The sequence below is a fragment of the Patagioenas fasciata genome, unplaced genomic scaffold, assembly GCF_037038585.1.
Source record: "Patagioenas fasciata isolate bPatFas1 unplaced genomic scaffold, bPatFas1.hap1 Unplaced_1, whole genome shotgun sequence".
Taxonomy (NCBI): domain Eukaryota; kingdom Metazoa; phylum Chordata; class Aves; order Columbiformes; family Columbidae; genus Patagioenas; species Patagioenas fasciata.
Window position 1 is genome coordinate 3,109,959 of NW_027288510.1, and position 17,417 is coordinate 3,127,375.

The window sequence follows — 17,417 nt, forward strand, 5'->3', positions numbered from 1 at the left end:
CTTTGATAGAGCTGTCCAATAAGGTGTTGAACAAGTCCTCGCAGACACGCAATGATGTAGCACGCTATAGAAATCAGTGCTTCTGTTACTTCGATTAAAGAAGTAATTTCTCTCAATATTCCAAACCAAGATTCTAACAATCCCATGAGTGGACTATCTACACCTGAATTCTCAGCCAATTCTTCTGCTGAAGCTGTGGTTAGACATATATCACCTTTTTCTGCCAACATCGTATCTGGGACCATGTTATTTTCCCATGCCATTCTACTAGTAGCATCTAATTGCTTGGTGATTCATTTAACTGCTTGTCTAGTATAACTTATAAATAAATGTTATTTATCCCGTCTACACTCTTGTTTGTAGTTACCTACCAAAACAAAAAGGACTCAGAACCCGCAGCTAACTTGACTTCTTGCTTTGTGTTCCTTGGGGACTCCTCTGGGGACCCCAATCTAATTGAAATAAACCCTGTCATCAGAGGAAAGCCCTCAACTCCTTTTTCTGTTGCCCTGATGGATCACAGGGTTCAAATGCCAGGGTAAAAGGAATTTCCAATTGTACGACGTCACAGGTACCTTCCCAGTGGGGGATAAAATGGAATGAAGTGTCATCTTCCCACAGTACCACCAAAGATCCACTCAAGAAGCATTTGAGGACATATGAGGACCAACTTCCCGTGTCTCTGCACACCTACTCATGTTCCTAGGAACTTGGTATCATTCCTGCCGCGTCGTGAGAGACAGGCAGTATGATTTTCAATTATTCCTGAAAATGCCAGGGGGATTTTGATATTTTTCCCTGCAAAGCTGGAAACAGTAGGGAGAGAGTATGACACGACTTATTTCTCCATGCCGTAGAGTCTTGGCATAAGGCTAAGACGCACTCCATCCCCTGTCAATCTTCGCTCCACCCCAGAGGGAAGGGTACCACTTGGGCCACAGGCCTTCCTGCCGCACAGGCATAGCAATTGCTCTTGTTTAGGCTTTGCACCATATATTTGATCCATTCTACCCAGGCATTTGTACCTCCATATATTTTGAACCTTCCCAGGGCATCTTTTCTACTAATGTCTATTTGTGATCCATAAACCCCACTTACTGAATCATCTGCTCTCTGCCTTGCAATTAGCAAAGGGTTGCACTGCAGAGACTCACATCCTGGGAGAGACTGTCCTTTAGATAGGGTCATTTTTCTTTGCAACTCTATAACCGTTCATTGCTCACTGTCCATCCCCTAAACTCTGTGCTCCAAATAACACTGTACCAGGAGGGGCAATGAGAGACAGCAACAAAAACTGTGCACTTATTTAAATCATCCTTAGACTCAGGCCCCTTGGACACGTTTCTTTTCATAACTCCATTCTCTTTAGCTCTGTACATCCCCACAGTTAAGGATGTGGCAATCATCTACTCAAATTGTTAGGGAACCTTCAGTTTCAGTGACGTTTGTTAAGTAACCCATTTGTAAATTCTACATACACAGGATTAACAATCCCCAAAGGTTTCATTTCATTTTCATCTCTGTATCTTTAGTCGAAGGGGGTCATCAGTTGTCAATACTTGCCACTCGTCATTGTCCTTTGGAGGTTCGATTGGCTCTTTAATCTGTGTCTAATGAGTCCACCCTTTCTCAGCTGGTCGTACCACTGTCTCGGTGAGCAGCAGAACTTGAAATGCTCCTTCCCAATCTGGCTGAAGCTTCCGTTTCTTTCCAGGATTTGACCAGGACCCAGTTTTCAGGCTGAAACTTGTGAGCTGCAAACTCTAAAGGCAGAGTTTGTGCCAGACGGCCTTGTGCCTGAGAGAAGATAGGCAAGACAACCCGAGTATACAGTTTTTGAGAAATAAATCCTTAGTTTCAAACTGTGGAGGTCCACCTGTTCTTAAACTTTTGCTACCACTGCTGCTGCGGCAGTGCTCAGGAGGAAAGCTTCTCCCCAGCTGGCAAGGTGATCAACCAACACTAGTATGTATTTAATTCGACCAGCTACAGGCAAATCACCTTGAATATTTTGAGAGAGTTGTAAACTTGGACCCTGCCCTCCTGCAGGCTGCTTTTTAAGTGCCTTTTTATTTCTTCTTTTACAAACCACCCATCTTTCACAAATCTGCTTGGCTATAGTATAAATTCCCGTATTACGTCACACATTGCTTGTGTTCCCCAATAACTCTCCTGATGTAGAATCGCTAATACCTCCCTCATGATTTGCTTATTTAACATTTCTCTACCATCTGGGAGTACCCATTTCCCACTCTGTTCCCTGGCTCCTCATTCTTGGAGGACTTCTTCTTATTTTTCATCAAAAACTGGAATTTCCTGTGAGGCCAGGACCTCAAGCGTGAGATAACTTACAGTTATCACTTCAGGTTTTAAGGCTGCTTCTCAGGCCATTTCATCTGATAACCAATCTCCCCTGACACAAAAGGAGTTTCCCCTCTGATGTCCCAATGGACATCATGCACTACAGCCACTTCTATTGGTGACATCAGATTATGTAACACTTGTCCAACTGGTTCTTCACAAACCAATTCTTTCCCTTTGCTATTAATTAGACCCCATTCTTCCCAGATTTTCCCAAAGGTGTGCACTACTCCAAATGCATATCTAGAACCGTTACAGATGGTACCTTCTTTTCCATCTAACATTTGCAGTGCCTGATTGACAGCGTATAGCTGGCATGTTTGAGCTGACCAGTTATTAGGTAACCTGCCCGTTTCTTATTTCACCACTCACACCTTCAACGATGGCACACCCATTGTGTCTTTTCCCCTGAATTATCCCTGAAGTCCCATCTATGAGGAGGTGCAGCCCATTGTCATCTCTCCTCAGGAAAGCAGCAGGGTTTAATTTCCTGCTTTCTTTCACCAGAAGAGCGGTGACTGCTGCAGTTTGCACACACTCAAGACACTGGCTCTAAGAGCTTAGATAAGTGTGCCACTGGCTGTCGCTTCCCCCCAGCCCACTTGCTGGTGGAGCAGTGTGGGAGGCAGAACAGGCCACCCTGTGCAAGCATTGCTCAACAGTACCAAAAACATCTCTGTATTATCAACACTGCTTTTAGCACGAATCAAAAAACATAGTCCCATACTAGGTACCACAAAGAACATTAACTCCACCCTGGCCAAAACCAACACAAACCTCCAGGTAATAGAATAGCTCTCAAATTTTCTCCTTATCACCCCCCCAGGCAGTAACTGTGCTTCCACACCCAGAGCCTGTAAAACCTTTGTCTCTAATAAATAAGCTGGGGAATCTTCCACTAATATATTCCTTCCCCATACACTTTTAATTCTTATTATCACAGATAGGAATTTATTCATAACTGTCTCTCCTTCCTCCCTGCTACCCCATTTATTACAACTCTTTCTTCAGTTTTAGATCTTTTTAGGGTAGAATTTAGAAGGGATAGGGTAGCTTCTGTTTTTACTAAAAACTAGACCTCATTACCTCCTACTTCACCAATTACATGCCCCTTTGCCATTTAAACAAGTTGCCCCACAAAAAAGAAACACCACAAATATTTTCAGCCCCTCTGATTTTCCAAAGTGTATTGAGTTTTCCTCCTTTAGTCATTTCTAACAGTTGCCGTCCTCGGGGTAAATATGCCACATTTCCACAATAAGAGCATTCCATTTTCTCTCACTCTCTCACTGTACCAAATGCTACAAGCGTGTGAGAATAGGAAGACTAACCCAGTATGTTCTAAATTATCACACTCGTATTAATTCTGGATGTTATGATAGAACAAAATTGGAGAAGCGTGAAATCCAAGGGCAGAAATGATGGGTAGCAACTAACCTAGAGAAAGGTGGACTCGCTGTAGGCTCTGCCTCCTGCCCTAGGGGAGAACAGAGCATCTGTTTTACACAAGCTGGTAGGAGGGGCTATTCAGATGGAGGGGGAGTGCAAGACAAAACTTGAAACAGAGAGGAGTTTAATAAATGCCCCATAGGAGGAATGCAAACTTGGAAAGATGGTGAATGGCCTGCACAAAGAATATTTGAATACTATGATCCAGCCACATGGGCCCAAGATGGAAACTGGGGATCCCGTACCCCTATATATATGCTAAACCAAATTATTCGGTTGCAAGCAGTGGTTGAAATAATAAGCAACCAGACGGCTGAGGCACCGAATCTCATAGCGAGACAATTCTCTCAGACCAGAGCTGCAGTGTACCAAAATCAGGGAGCGTGAGATTGGCTTTTAGCTGAAGAGAGGGGGGCGTCTGTGGGAAACCGAATACTTCGGAGTGTTGTTTGGAAAGAGATAACGATGGGGAAGCCATAATGAAAATAGCAGAGGAGATAAAACGCGTTGCACATGTACCAGTACAGAAATGGAATTCTATACTTACTAGCCATTGGTGGGGTAACTTATTTGGGGGAGCCTGGTGGAAGAAAATAGGCTTCACGATAGTATGTGCATTTCTGGGTTTACTGTTTGTGCCACGTATGACCCCGTGCTTTGTTCGGTTAATACATTCAGTAGTCCAAGCCATGCAAATCTCAGGCACGCCTATAGATCCTGAAATGGCAGCAAAAGGAATGGGCTATAAACTAATGATTTTAAAAGATAACACCAAACTGGACCTGGCCATCGCACTGGGAAGAAGAAACCCAAAAGGAAAGCGCTAGGAAGTGCAGTGAGCGGGGTCACCACGCCAAAGAGCGCGAGCTCCCGCTGCAGCCCAACAGATGCCATTGCTGCCGGGGCACCAGCCACCCGGTCATCAGCTGCCCCAGAAGAGCAACACGAATGTTTTGTTCAACATGAGAATTTGTTTGTTCTTTGAGGGAGAAAGATAAGTCTTCTCCTGTCGAAGCAGCCTTCTTACTTGTGGTCCGAGAAAAGGTTAAATAGGGAATCATCACGTTAGTACAAGAATTTACTAACCTTCCCGAAAAGGGGGGAACTGACAGAGGGAACTAACTAACTAACTAACCCATTATGTTAAGAAAAAACAGAACCTCGTCGAATGCCAAGGTAAGAGGTTTTACTGCACCTAGATGTAAACTTGAGAAGACGAGATAACGAAGATTTACAGCAAAAGGGGGGAACCAGTCTGATTTCAATCGACTTGGCAGCTTGGGTTCCAGTCCACTCAACATAATGAGCCAAAGGTAAAGAGGTCACTGTGACGAGGCTGAAGGAGCCTTCATCCAAAGACCCTCCTCAAGCCCACCAGATGGCACTGCGCAGGTGCAACAGGGAGGGGTCAAGGAGGAGACTACGGAAATGATCACCTGGGACTCATTTTAAGAAGAAGCGGGAAAGGTTATGAATATGTAGAGGCGTTCCTGGGGTCATTATGAATACGTAACACCTTACTGTATTAAACACACCTCATTCAGCTTCTTTGGGGAACTGAGAACTTGCTGAGCTGACACCAAGTCCTGCTGTGTCCCTGTCACCCGCAGAGTGCCCGCATCCTCCCCACGGTAGCGGGCATTGTGACAAAGGTTCTATGTCAGCTGGGTGTGGCAGCCGAGCGCCCCCTAGGGGAGGGGGAGCCTGTCAGCCCCGGGCCTGTCACTGCCTGCTGTCCCCCCTGTCAGCAGCGAGGCCTCGGAAAAGTTTCCAAAACATCCCCAGACTTGGGTCCAGCGTGGCCAAAAGTCTCCAAGAGACAAGTCGGAAAGAAGGATATGGAACAAAGGGAGAAAGCGAAGGGAGCAAGCCAAAGGGAGGGAAGAGGAAAATCTAGTGCCGGGCTGCAGGACTGAAATGGAGGAATGGAAAGACAAAAGCCAGGAAGCAGGAGAGTTTGAGAAAAGGAGAGAGGAAAGAAGAGACATGCAGCCAGATGAGGGGTCAGTGAGAGAGGCTGGGACAGAGAACAGGATGAGAAGGAAATAAGGCAAGGCTGGGCCAAAGGACGTTTCCTTGCTTTATATTTTCTACCACATTCATCTCGAGACGAGGAGGAAAGCCATCAGACCTGATGGATTAGGCCCAAGCAAAAACCCCGGCTACTTGAGACACTTAGACTAAGCCTAAAATGCAAAGATCTCTCCATCAGGATGGGTTTTATACTCTACTTCCACAATCTGCTGGCAGTACAAAAGAATAAGCGGCAGATCTACTTAGGCTGAGTCACGGTGGTTTTGTGCAGAAGGATATGGAACAAAGGGAGAAAGCAAAGGGAGCAGGACAAAGGGAGGGAAGAGGAAAAACTAGTGCTGAGCTGCAGGACTGAAATGGAGGAGGTTTTGCATTTTCTTATGATACAGTTGTATAGGTGGCTTCAAGCCTAGACAACACGATTTCACGTTTTTCTTCTGGAGTTATGCATTTGCTGTTCTTTCTTTCTTCTTGTTCTTTTAGCAGGATCATTTTATCTGAGCATGGCAGTGGCCCTAAAGGCACTTGCTTTGATAGAGCTGTCCAATAAGGTGTTGAACAAGTCCTCGCAGACACGCAATGATGTAGCACGCTATAGAAATCAGTGCTCCTGTTACTTCGATTAAAGAAGTAATTTCTCTCAATATTCCAAACCAAGATTCTAACAATCCCATGAGTGGACTATCTACACCTGAATTCTCAGCCAATTCTTCTGCTGAAGCTGTGGTTAGACATATATCACCTTTTTCTGCCAACATCGTATCTGGGACCATGTTATTTTCCCATGCCATTCTACTAGTAGCATCTAATTGCTTGGTGATTCATTTAACTGCTTGTCTAGTATAACTTATAAATAAATGCTATTTATCCCGTCTACATTCTTGTTTGTAGTTACCTACCAAAACAAAAAGGACTCAGAACCCGCAGCTAACTTGACTTCTTGCTTTGTGTTCCTTGGGGACTCCTCTGGGGACCCCAATCTAATTGAAATAAACCCTGTCATCAGAGGAAAGCCCTCAACTCCTTTTTCTGTTGCCCTGATGGATCACAGTGTTCAAATGCCAGGGTAAAAGGAATTTCCAATTGTACGACGTCACAGGTACCTTCCCAGTGGGGGATAAAATGGAATGAAGTGTCATCTTCCCACAGTACCACCAAAGATCCACTCAAGAAGCATTTGAGGACATATGAGGACCAACTTCCCGTGTCTCTGCACACCTACTCATGTTCCTAGGAACTTGGTATCATTCCTGCCGCGTCGTGAGAGACAGGCAGTATGATTTCCAATTATTCCTGAAAATGCCAGGGGAATTTTGATATTTTTCCCTGCAAAGCTGGAAACAGTAGGGAGAGAGTACGACACGACTTATTTCTCCATGCCGTAGAGTCTTGGCATAAGGCTAAGACGCACTCCATCCCCTGTCAATCTTCGCTCCACCCCAGAGGGAAGGGTACCACTTGGGCCACAGGCCTTCCTGCCGCACAGGCATAGCAATTGCTCGTTTAGGCTTTGCACCATATATTTGATCCATTCTACCCAGGCATTTGTACCTCCATATATTTTGAACCTTCCCAGGGCATCTTTTCTACTAATGTCTATTTGTGATCCATAAACCCCACTTACTGAATCATCTGCTCTCTGTCTTGCAATTAGCAAAGGGTTGCACTGCAGAGACTCACATCCTGGGAGAGACTGTCCTTTAGATAGGGTCATTTTTCTTTGCAACTCTATAACCGTTCATTGCTCACTGTCCATCCCCTAAACTCTGTGCTCCAAATAACACTGTACCAGGAGGGGCAATGAGAGACAGTAACAAAAACTGTGCACTTATTTAAATCATCCTTAGACTCAGGCCCCTTGGACACGTTTCTTTTCATAACTCTATTCTTTTTAGCTCTGTACATCCCCACAGTTAAGGATGTGGCAATCATCTACTCAAATTGGTAGGGAACCTTCAGTTTCAGTGACGTTTGTTAAGTAACCCATTTGTAAATTCTACATACACAGGATTAACAATCCCCAAAGGTTTCATTTCATTTTCATCTCTGTATCTTTAGTCGAAGGGGGTCATCAGTTGTCAATACTTGCCACTCGTCATTGTCCTTTGGAGGTTCGATTGGCTCTTTAATCCGTGTCTAATGAGTCCACCCTTTCTCAGCTGGTCGTACCACTGTCTCGGTGAGCAGCAGAACTTGAAATGCTCCTTCCCAATCTGGCTGAAGCTTCCGTTTCTTTCCAGGATTTGACCAGGACCCAGTTTTCAGGCTGAAACTTGTGAGCTGCAAACTCTAAAGGCAGAGTTTGTGCCAGAAGGCCTTGTGCCTGAGAGAAGATAGGCAAGACAACCCGAGTATACAGTTTTTGAGAAATAAATCCTTAGTTTCAAACTGTGGAGGTCCACCTGTTATTAAACTTTTGCTACCACTGCTGCTGCGGCAGTGCTCAGGAGGAAAGCTTCTCCCCATCTGGCAAGGTGATCAACCAACACTAGTATGTATTTAATTCCACCAGCTACAGGCAAATCACCTTGAATATTTTGAGAGAGTTGTAAACTTGGACCCTGCCCTCCTGCAGGCTGCTTTTTAAGTGCCTTTTTATTTATTCTTTTACAAACCACCCATCTTTCACAAATTTGCTTGGCTATACTATAAATTCCCGTATTACGTCACACATTGCTTGTGTTCCCCAATAACTCTCCTGATGTAGAATCGCTAATACCTCCCTCATGATTTGCTTATTTAACATTTCTCTACCATCTGGGAGTACCCATTTCCCACTCTGTTCCCTGGCTCCTCATTCTTGGAGGACTTCTTCTTATTTTTCATCAAAAACTGGAATTTCCTGTGAGGCCAGGACCTCAAGCGTGAGATAACTTACAGTTATCACTTCAGGTTTTAAGGCTGCTTCTCAGGCCATTTCATCTGATAACCAATCTCCCCTGACACAAAAGGAGTTTCCCCTCTGATGTCCCAATGGACATCATGCACTACAGCCACTTCTATTGGTGACATCAGATTATGTAACACTTGTCCAACTGGTTCTTCACAAACCAATTCTTTCCCTTTGCTATTAATTAGACCCCATTCTTCCCAGATTTTCCCAAAGGTGTGCACTACTCCAAATGCATATCTAGAACCGTTACAGATGGTACCTTCTTTTCCATCTAACATTTGCAGTGCCTGATTGACAGCGTATAGCTGGCATGTTTGAGCTGACCAGTTATTAGGTAACCTGCCCGTTTCTTATTTCACCACTCACACCTTCAACGATGGCACACCCATTGTGTCTTTTCCCCTGAATTATCCCTGAAGTCCCATCTATGAGGAGGTGCAGCCCATTGTCATCTCTCCTCAGGAAAGCAGCAGGGTTTAATTTCCTGCTTTCTTTCACCAGAAGAGCGGTGACTGCTGCAGTTTGCACACACTCAAGACACTGGCTCTAAGAGCTTAGATAAGTGTGCCACTGGCTGTCGCTTCCCCCCAGCCCACTTGCTGGTGGAGCAGTGTGGGAGGCAGAACAGGCCACCCTGTGCAAGCATTGCTCAACAGTACCAAAAACATCTCTGTATTATCAACACTGCTTTTAGCACGAATCAAAAAACATAGTCCCATACTAGGTACCACAAAGAACATTAACTCCACCCTGGCCAAAACCAACACAAACTTCCAGGTAATAGAATAGCTCTCAAATTTTCTCCTTATCACCCCCCCAGGCAGTAACTGTGCTTCCACACCCAGAGCCTGTAAAACGTTTGTCTCTAATAAATAAGCTGGGGAATCTTCCACTAATATATTCCTTCCCCACACACTTTTAATTCTTATTATCACAGATAGGGCTGGAGCGCCGCTCCCCGCGGCCGCCGTCCTGTCCGCGCCAGAGACCGCCCCGCCGCCATCTCTAGTGAGGGCACAGCGGCCGCGCTCTCCCCGCCCCGCCACAGACACCTCATCAGCCACCGCCCGATCGGCGCCGGTACCCGAGGAGGAGGACTCGAAGGACGTTAACTCCCCCTCCTCGGCGGGGTGCGCCGCCCGCTTCCCAAGAGCGGCTCCCAGAGCGACCAGCTCCCCTCCTCCCCGGCGGCACGGGGCACGGCCTCAGTGCGGCGGCTTCACTGCCCGCGCCCAAGATGGCGGCGCGACGGGAGCGGGAAAGCGTGAGGCGCTGCAGGCGTCAGGCCCGGCCCGGGAGCCCCCAGCCGCTCCTGCTCCCACGCACCCCCCCCATTTGCTTTACATTTGTGTATCGTATATAAATGCAGGGACAAGGAGCAGCGGCACGGAGCAGGCTGCTGGGTACGAGGTGTTCCCTCAGCACACACACCCACACCCCCCCGTCCCGGGCCGGGCCGCTCCGCGCGAAAGGGAAGGTGAGGGAAAAACAAAAACTAAAGGCACAGAGGCGTCCCGGCTGAAGCCGAGCTGTGCTCATCTACCCTTTGAATGACAATTCCAAAGGCACATCCCCACTCACGAAAGCTGGCGGCTCCGCAGGGTCCCCAGCAGACACAACCACCGGCCGGCGGGGCGGGGGGGGCTCTGCCCGGGGAGCTCCCGCAGGGTCCGCAGTCTGAGAACAACGCTCCGCCCGCAGCCCCGCACCGAAACCGCCGGAAGGTCCCACAGCCTCCTTGTCAAGCCCAAGGGAATTCGAGCTCGGCCCGTATACGGTCAGTGCTCCAGAAGCTTCTCCGCTCCCAGGCGTTTCACTAAACGTCTGTCAGCCGAGGGCTGTGGGCGTGACCAGAGCGCCCATCAACCGGAAGTGCCGGGCGCTTTCCTGCGGCTGCAAAGTGCTGCGACATGGGGCTGTGGGCCCCCCGGGGCGGGGCGCGGAGCTGCTGCGTCCCCCCAGTTCTGGGTCCCCCGACCCAGAGCAAAGCGCTCCCCTTCTCCGGCTGCCGACAGTCAGCCCGGCTTCTTGCACAGCCCCCTGGTTACCCCCTCACCCCGTCCCCCCAGTTAGTCCCAGGGGGTGTTTCCCTGTACGTTGCTGCATCCCCCCGCACCTCGCTGCATCCCCTGTACGTTGCTGCATCCCCCCGCACCTCGCTGCATCCCCTGTACGTTGCTGCATCCGCCCGCACCTCGCTGCATCCCCTGTACGTTGCTGCATCCGCCCGCACCTCGCTGCATCCCCTGTACGTTGCTGCATCCCACCGCACCTCGCTGCATCCCCTGTACGTTGCTGCATCGCCCCGCACCTCGCTGCATCCCCTGTACGTTGCTGCATCCCCCCGCACCTCGCTGCATCCCCTGTACGTTGCTGCATCCGCCCACACCTCGCTGCATCCCCTGTACGTTGCTGCATCCCACCGCACCTCGCTGCATCCCCCATGCCTCACTCCATCCCCCACACCTCGTTGCATCCCTCTGCGCCTCACTGCATCCCCCTACTCCTCGCTGCAGCCCCTTGTGCCTCCAACGCTCCCTCGCAGCTCCCTCACCCTCTATCTGCCTGACTTCCCTGACACCCACAGCCCAAGATTTCTGCCTCCGCTCCACTGTCTCTGTTCCTCGGAAGCTTTTGGCAGAGCTCAGGCATGCACACAGCTGAGGAGAGTGGAAATTGCAATGCGTCCCTGCCCTGTATTCCCTGTGCAGAGATGCAAATATTCATGTCCCACACAGAGCTGCTGGCTAAAGTGTAAAACACACCAATCTCCTTCCAAAACAGTCACTGCTTTTCCTTCAAATCCCCTCTGCCTAGATAATGGTTGTTTGCTGCTGCCTGACAGAAGACAATGTTAGGTGCTCACAGCAGGGGGGTTCACCCCAGCTGAGGCCAAATCCACAGCCGCCTCTGCTCTCAGCGTCGCGGGGCAGCAAGGCCGAGCATCGCGCTCCCCTCGCAGGCTTTGCACTGGGACCACAGTCACAAGCCACAGCAAGAGCAGAGCAAAGCTCCTCTCAACCCAGCTATGAGTAAGCAATCAAGCGGTATTAAAGAAGCGATGGACAACGTCCTCGGACACACGGTGTGAACTGTGGGGTTGTCCTGTGCAGGGACAGGAGCTGGACTCGATGATCCTTGCGGGTCCCTTCCAGCTCAGGACGTTTTGTGATTCTAAGTGAATTTGTTTGCTGGGGACAGGGGAAGCCCTGAGGGTGCTCAACTCTCAGTTCACCCAGAGCCTCCCAACCAGCTCTAGCCCAGCAGTATGCAATGGGAAGAGGGACCCACGCTTTGAGATTCTCTCAAACCCACTCCCCAGCACTGGAGCTGAACAAAAAGGTCTCCGACAACCAAGCCCAAGCAGGCTCCTACCAGTGGCCGTAGTCCAGGTGCTGCCGGATCAGCGTATGGGGCTGCACTGTCCCGTAAGCGTCCACCTCGGGCATGTTGAGATCATCAATGAAGTACACGAGCTTCTTGGTACCTGGAGGGCCATAATTCCTACCAGCCTTTTTCTCCAGAGGTTTCTCAAGCATACCTGTAGGGAGGCAGAGGTGCAAAGCTCATCTACTGGGAGAGCAACTGCTGCAAAATAAAAATGATTTCTCAGCCCAGCTCAATGCTGTGCTGTGTGTAGCTACAGCGGCCCCTCAAGGAGCTGAGATGTCCCCCAGCTGCAGCTGTATGAGGAGCAGCTGAGGGGCCTGGGGGTTCAGCTGGAGAACAGGAGCTGAGGGGAGACCTTCTGATCTCTGAACTGCCTGAAAGGAGCTTGGAGCCAGGGGGGGTCGGGCTCTGCTCCCCAGGAACAAGCACCAGGAGCAGAGGAAACGGCCTCAAGTTGCACCAGGGGAGGCTGAGGCTGGATCTGGGGAACAATTTCTTCCCCAAAGGGCTGTGGGGCATTGGAACAGGCTGCCCAGGGCAGTGCTGGAGTCACCAGCCCTGGAGGGTTGGACAGACGTGGAGATGAGGTTCTCAGGGACTAGAGTGCTAGAGCTGGGTTACGGTTGGACTCGATGATCCTGAAGGTCTCTTCCAACCAAACTGATTCTATGATTCTACAGTGCAGCTGGGAGCCCTGCAGGGACCCTTGGTCAGCACTTTGGTTTGACTTAAATCAGAAAGCTCTCAACTCTTCCTTCCAAACAAAAATACAACAAACTTCGTCTGCTACAAAACATGTCTACCTCAGAGCAAACAAGAGCTTTTCATGCAAGATAAAGCCTTTTGAATCTCTTCTGCATAATTTTTTAAACGAAATCTTGCTTGCAGAGGTGGCTGTGCCAGAGCAGTGAGCATCCCCTGCTGCCTGCCCCGGCGATGCGGCAACTGCAGCGTGGCCAGGGCAGCAGGCACTGGGCGCTGCGATGGAGAAAGGGAGATGGATGCTGTGGGCACAGAAGCCCACGAGCAAAGCTGCTGGTTTTGTGAATATATGCATCTTTTACCCTGTTAGACAAAAATAGGCGATCTCAGGGCCAAATTCCTGGACATCTTCAGAACAACCAACATGACACTTTTATTTAAATGCATCAAATAATCATAAGTTCCCTGATCTTCTCACCAGCGTTACCCAACCCTCCAGATAACGTGACAAGACTTAATTCCAACACGAGCTGTCAAATTACCACCTGGTTTCAAGTAGGGTCACGCACACGCAAAGGAAAGCACGGAGAGAACAGTTTCGCATTTCAAAGCCTTGGAAGACTTTAATTTGTTTTAGCAGAAGGCTGGGGTCATATGTTGCTCTAGCTCATAAAACGTGGGGAATATTTATAATCCTGGGCTGATATTTAATAAAAATCACCCCACGTCGCTGCACATCATGTTCTATAGGTTATTGATTCCTCTGATTGCAGCCCAGGCAACCTTTACTGTCTCAGTAAGTGGAAAAGCAAACGGAAGCAACGCTCCTCTGCCCAGACCCCGGGTGGGTTTTCTGCCCTGTGCTTACTCGAAGAATTTGTTTCATTAGCAGTTTTGGGTTGGCAACAGACCTATAAGGTGCTATAAAGCAGCACACGGTAAGTAGCAATTCTTTGTAATTAGGGAAGACTGGCAAATGTAAACGGGACTGGGAGTTTTTTTAAGCCATTTATTATCACGTGCAAAAGTTGTTAAGGAAGATTTATATTCCGTCGGTTTGTTTCAGATCACAGACCTTTCAAAACGCTGGGTTTTTCCTGCTTGGGTGCACTGCAGACAGCTCGCCTTGCTCACCACTCAAAGTGCAGCTGATTTCTTGTCACAGACAGCTGCTGCACAAAGGAATGGATTGTGCTACGAAAAATGATGAATCTTTCCTCAGCGGAGCCTCTCTCCCCGTTCAATAAAACCACAATATTTGAAATTTCTGGTAGCAAGTTAAATTAAGTGTTTCAAATAAGCATTTAATTTAAATTTAATTAGTCCCTAATTAACATATAAAATCAGCCCTTTTTGAGGTTAAACAAGTATGCAAGAGATTCATCACACTGAAATGCAATTACTGGGGATCAAGTGACATGTTCGTGGAAGTGGTATTTTAATTCAAAGCCGTATCTCACAATAATAATAAGGGGCGGTGTGTCTGTGTGAGATCCTGACACATACTCAAACCAGCACCTCAAGGAAACAGTCTGGACACCTCGTACCTTCTGGTTGGTGAGCAAGGGAGAGGGAAAAAAAGAACCCAAACAAAAAAAACCACAAGATTTATTGCAATTTCTCTGAATGACAGAAGTCAGGGCTACATCTGATGGAGGGGCAGAGGCCCAAGAGGGCACGAAGCAGAGCGAGGCCCAGGGCAAATGCCACAGAATGTGGTATTTAGTCACAATAAACTACAGAAAATCCCCAAACTGGCCCCAGGTTCAGGCAGAGAGAGTGTTGGGCTCCTTTTAACCCCTGTGCACATGGCGCTTCTGGAAGCCACAGGATGCAGGGATGGGCTGAACAACAACTCTGCTTCCCCTAAGGGCTGCATCTTATACATCTCTGCAGCAACAGGCACCTTGTCTAAGGAACTACTGGAACTCAGGTTAGGATCTTTTTTAAGTAAGAAAAAATCCAAAATTACTTTGTGCCCATGTTTTACAAATTTAAAGATGTGCCTGCTGGGGAAAAGAATAAAGCAGCCAAGTGACAAACTACACAAAAAGGGACAAATTAACTCTAAAAAATGAGCAGCAGGGATCCAGGCCAAGCAGTATAAATCATGCTTCTCAATGCAAATCTCACCACCACATCTTCATCCACACACAAGACAACTTGCTCCTCTGTGCAGGGGAAGAAAATCACTGACTCAGCCCACAGCTCATGACCAGGGACACGGTGCCAGGTCTGCCTGTACAAATAACACCTGCACACACTCGCCCATCCAGCTGGAGACAAACGGCTGCACATTCACAGAATCACAGGATCCCAGGCTGGTTGGGCTGAAGGGACCTCTGCAGATCCCCCAGTCCAAGCCCTGCTCACGCAGGGTCACAGAGCAGATCACACAGGTGGGTCCAGGCGGGTTTCAATGTCTCAGAGAAGGAGACTCCACACCCGCTCTGGGCAGCCTGGGCCAGGCTCTGGCACCTCCCAGCAAACAAGTTTCTGCTCATGTTCAGATGGAGCCTCCTGTGTTTCAGTCTGTGCCCGCTGCCCCTCACCCTGGTGCTGGGCACCACTGAACAGAGTCTGGTCCATCCTCTGACAGCCACCCTGAGATATTGATCCCATTGATCAGATCCCTCTCAGCTTCTCTTCTCCAGCTCAACAGCCCCAGAGCTCTCAGTCTCTCCCCATAAGAAAGAATCTCTAGGTCCCTCAGCATCTTTGTCCCCCACCCAGGCAGCTGGACAGAGAGACAGACAGACAGACAGACAGACAGCCAGACAGCTCAGCCCATTTAGCAGCTCAAGGGCATTTTGCAGAGACCCCAACACAGGGAAAAAAGCAAAGGGGCACCTGGGAGGGAGGAGGGAGACTGCAGCCATCACACACTAGCAAGACCCAAAACCCTTCAGACCTGCCCCAGAAAGCTGCCGTGACTCCACGACACAGCCCCAGGTGACACAGCGTGGGCTGAGCCTGTGCTGTCACCTCTGCGAGTGGATCAGTCCCACAGGGCAACTTTAAACTCTGACACCTTCCTTAAAACATCTGCAGTGTCGGGAGCCCAGCAGAGCACAGACAGGGGCTGTGATGCTCATGGCCGTGAGCGTGTTCGCCCCAGGGCCACCTGGCCAGGAAAAACCCACATGGTGAAGGTTAAAACCTTGGTCTCACTGGTGCTGGTCCTGTAGAGGGAGTAAAGGGATTTCAGGACACTTGGGTCAGACCAAACTCCATAAAGGAAGTTATTTTGGTTTACAGTGACCCACAGCTGTTGTTCAACTCAAAACAAGCAAGGTTGTTTCATTCCTGATTAATAAATACATGTAGAAAATTATCCTCTCTCTTTAGGTCAACTGAAAGTGAAAATACCATTCCAAAATGAGTCACTTTTCAACAATTCCCTCTTTCTCTTCATCTGTGAAAAGACTACACAGCAGAACTGACCTTATCCTGGTCTCAAACTTCATCTTTCACTGATGTGCCAAAATCCTCATCAAAGATATTCTCATGGGCTTCCCCAGGTCAGAGCCTCCCAGGGTCAGCAGCCGTGTCCCCTGGGGCGGTGGGATGTGGCACCCGCTCCGTGGGAGCACACGGGGCTGCATCAGGATGCGGGGGACAGCCCAGGAACCAGCAGCACCTGCACATCCCCATTAGCACTGTCCTCACTGACAACTGGGATGCAATTCCCATCATTGCACTCTGAGGACAGCTTAGATCCCAGCCAAGCAGCCCATTCTATTCAGCACGGGCTTAAATTCAAGCGTATTAAAGACACACCTCAAGTCAAGTACGAGCTGTGTGCTGTAGAGAACAGCAGCAGATTTAAGTGTGTGCTTTGCACAGCCCTGAACCAGAGTCGTGGTGTTCAGAATTCAATCCCTCATGTTGGGAAATGCCATTTTCCATAAAACCAGGAGTCTGCGGACCAGTGAGTTTCACAGTGGGATTTAAGAGTCAGTGGGTGCCAGTGCAGTGCCCACAGTGCACACCCAGCTCCAAACCCCGACGGACACCCCAGGAATTTGGTGACCTGCCAGGCAGAAGTCCCACATCTCAGCCATTGTCTTACCTTGCAGCATGGCAGAGGTGGTGTAGTAGTTAAACGGGACCTTCTTCACCACATAGGCATCTGTATCCAGTGAGCAGAGCTTGTCCCCCACCAGCACAGACTTCCCCGTGCCGGCGTTGCCCACCAGCATCACGGGGCGCCGGCGCTCCAGGAGCCTGTCCATGAAGTACCGCACACGGACCGTCTCGGTGGTGGGCACCAGGCAAGCCTGAGAGGGGCAAAACGAGCAGGTAAGTGTACCCATCTGTGGCACCACCCCACTGCCATGTTCTGAGGAGACATCAAACTGGGAGAGCCAGGAATGAGTGCGGTGACCTGAGTTTCTAGATGGCGCTAGGAAGGGAACAATACACTGCTACCAACCATTCAAGTCAAACTATCTGTACAGATGAAACAATGACAGCGGGATGCTGAGAGCAACATCTGGATCTCCCCGCAAACACACATTTTGCTAAAATGGTAACAATTTTTACAAGTCATCTGCTCACTGTGGCACCTCTAAAAGGAAAGAAAGGC

At 48.9% G+C, this 17,417-nt stretch overlaps 1 pseudogene; it reads right to left on the reverse strand.

Annotated features, from left to right (window-relative positions):
• Positions 1 to 12,108: 12,108 nt before the first annotated feature.
• LOC139826693 (dynein axonemal heavy chain 9-like) overlaps positions 12,109 to 17,417 on the reverse strand; it is a 52,399-nt pseudogene continuing 47,090 nt past the window's right edge.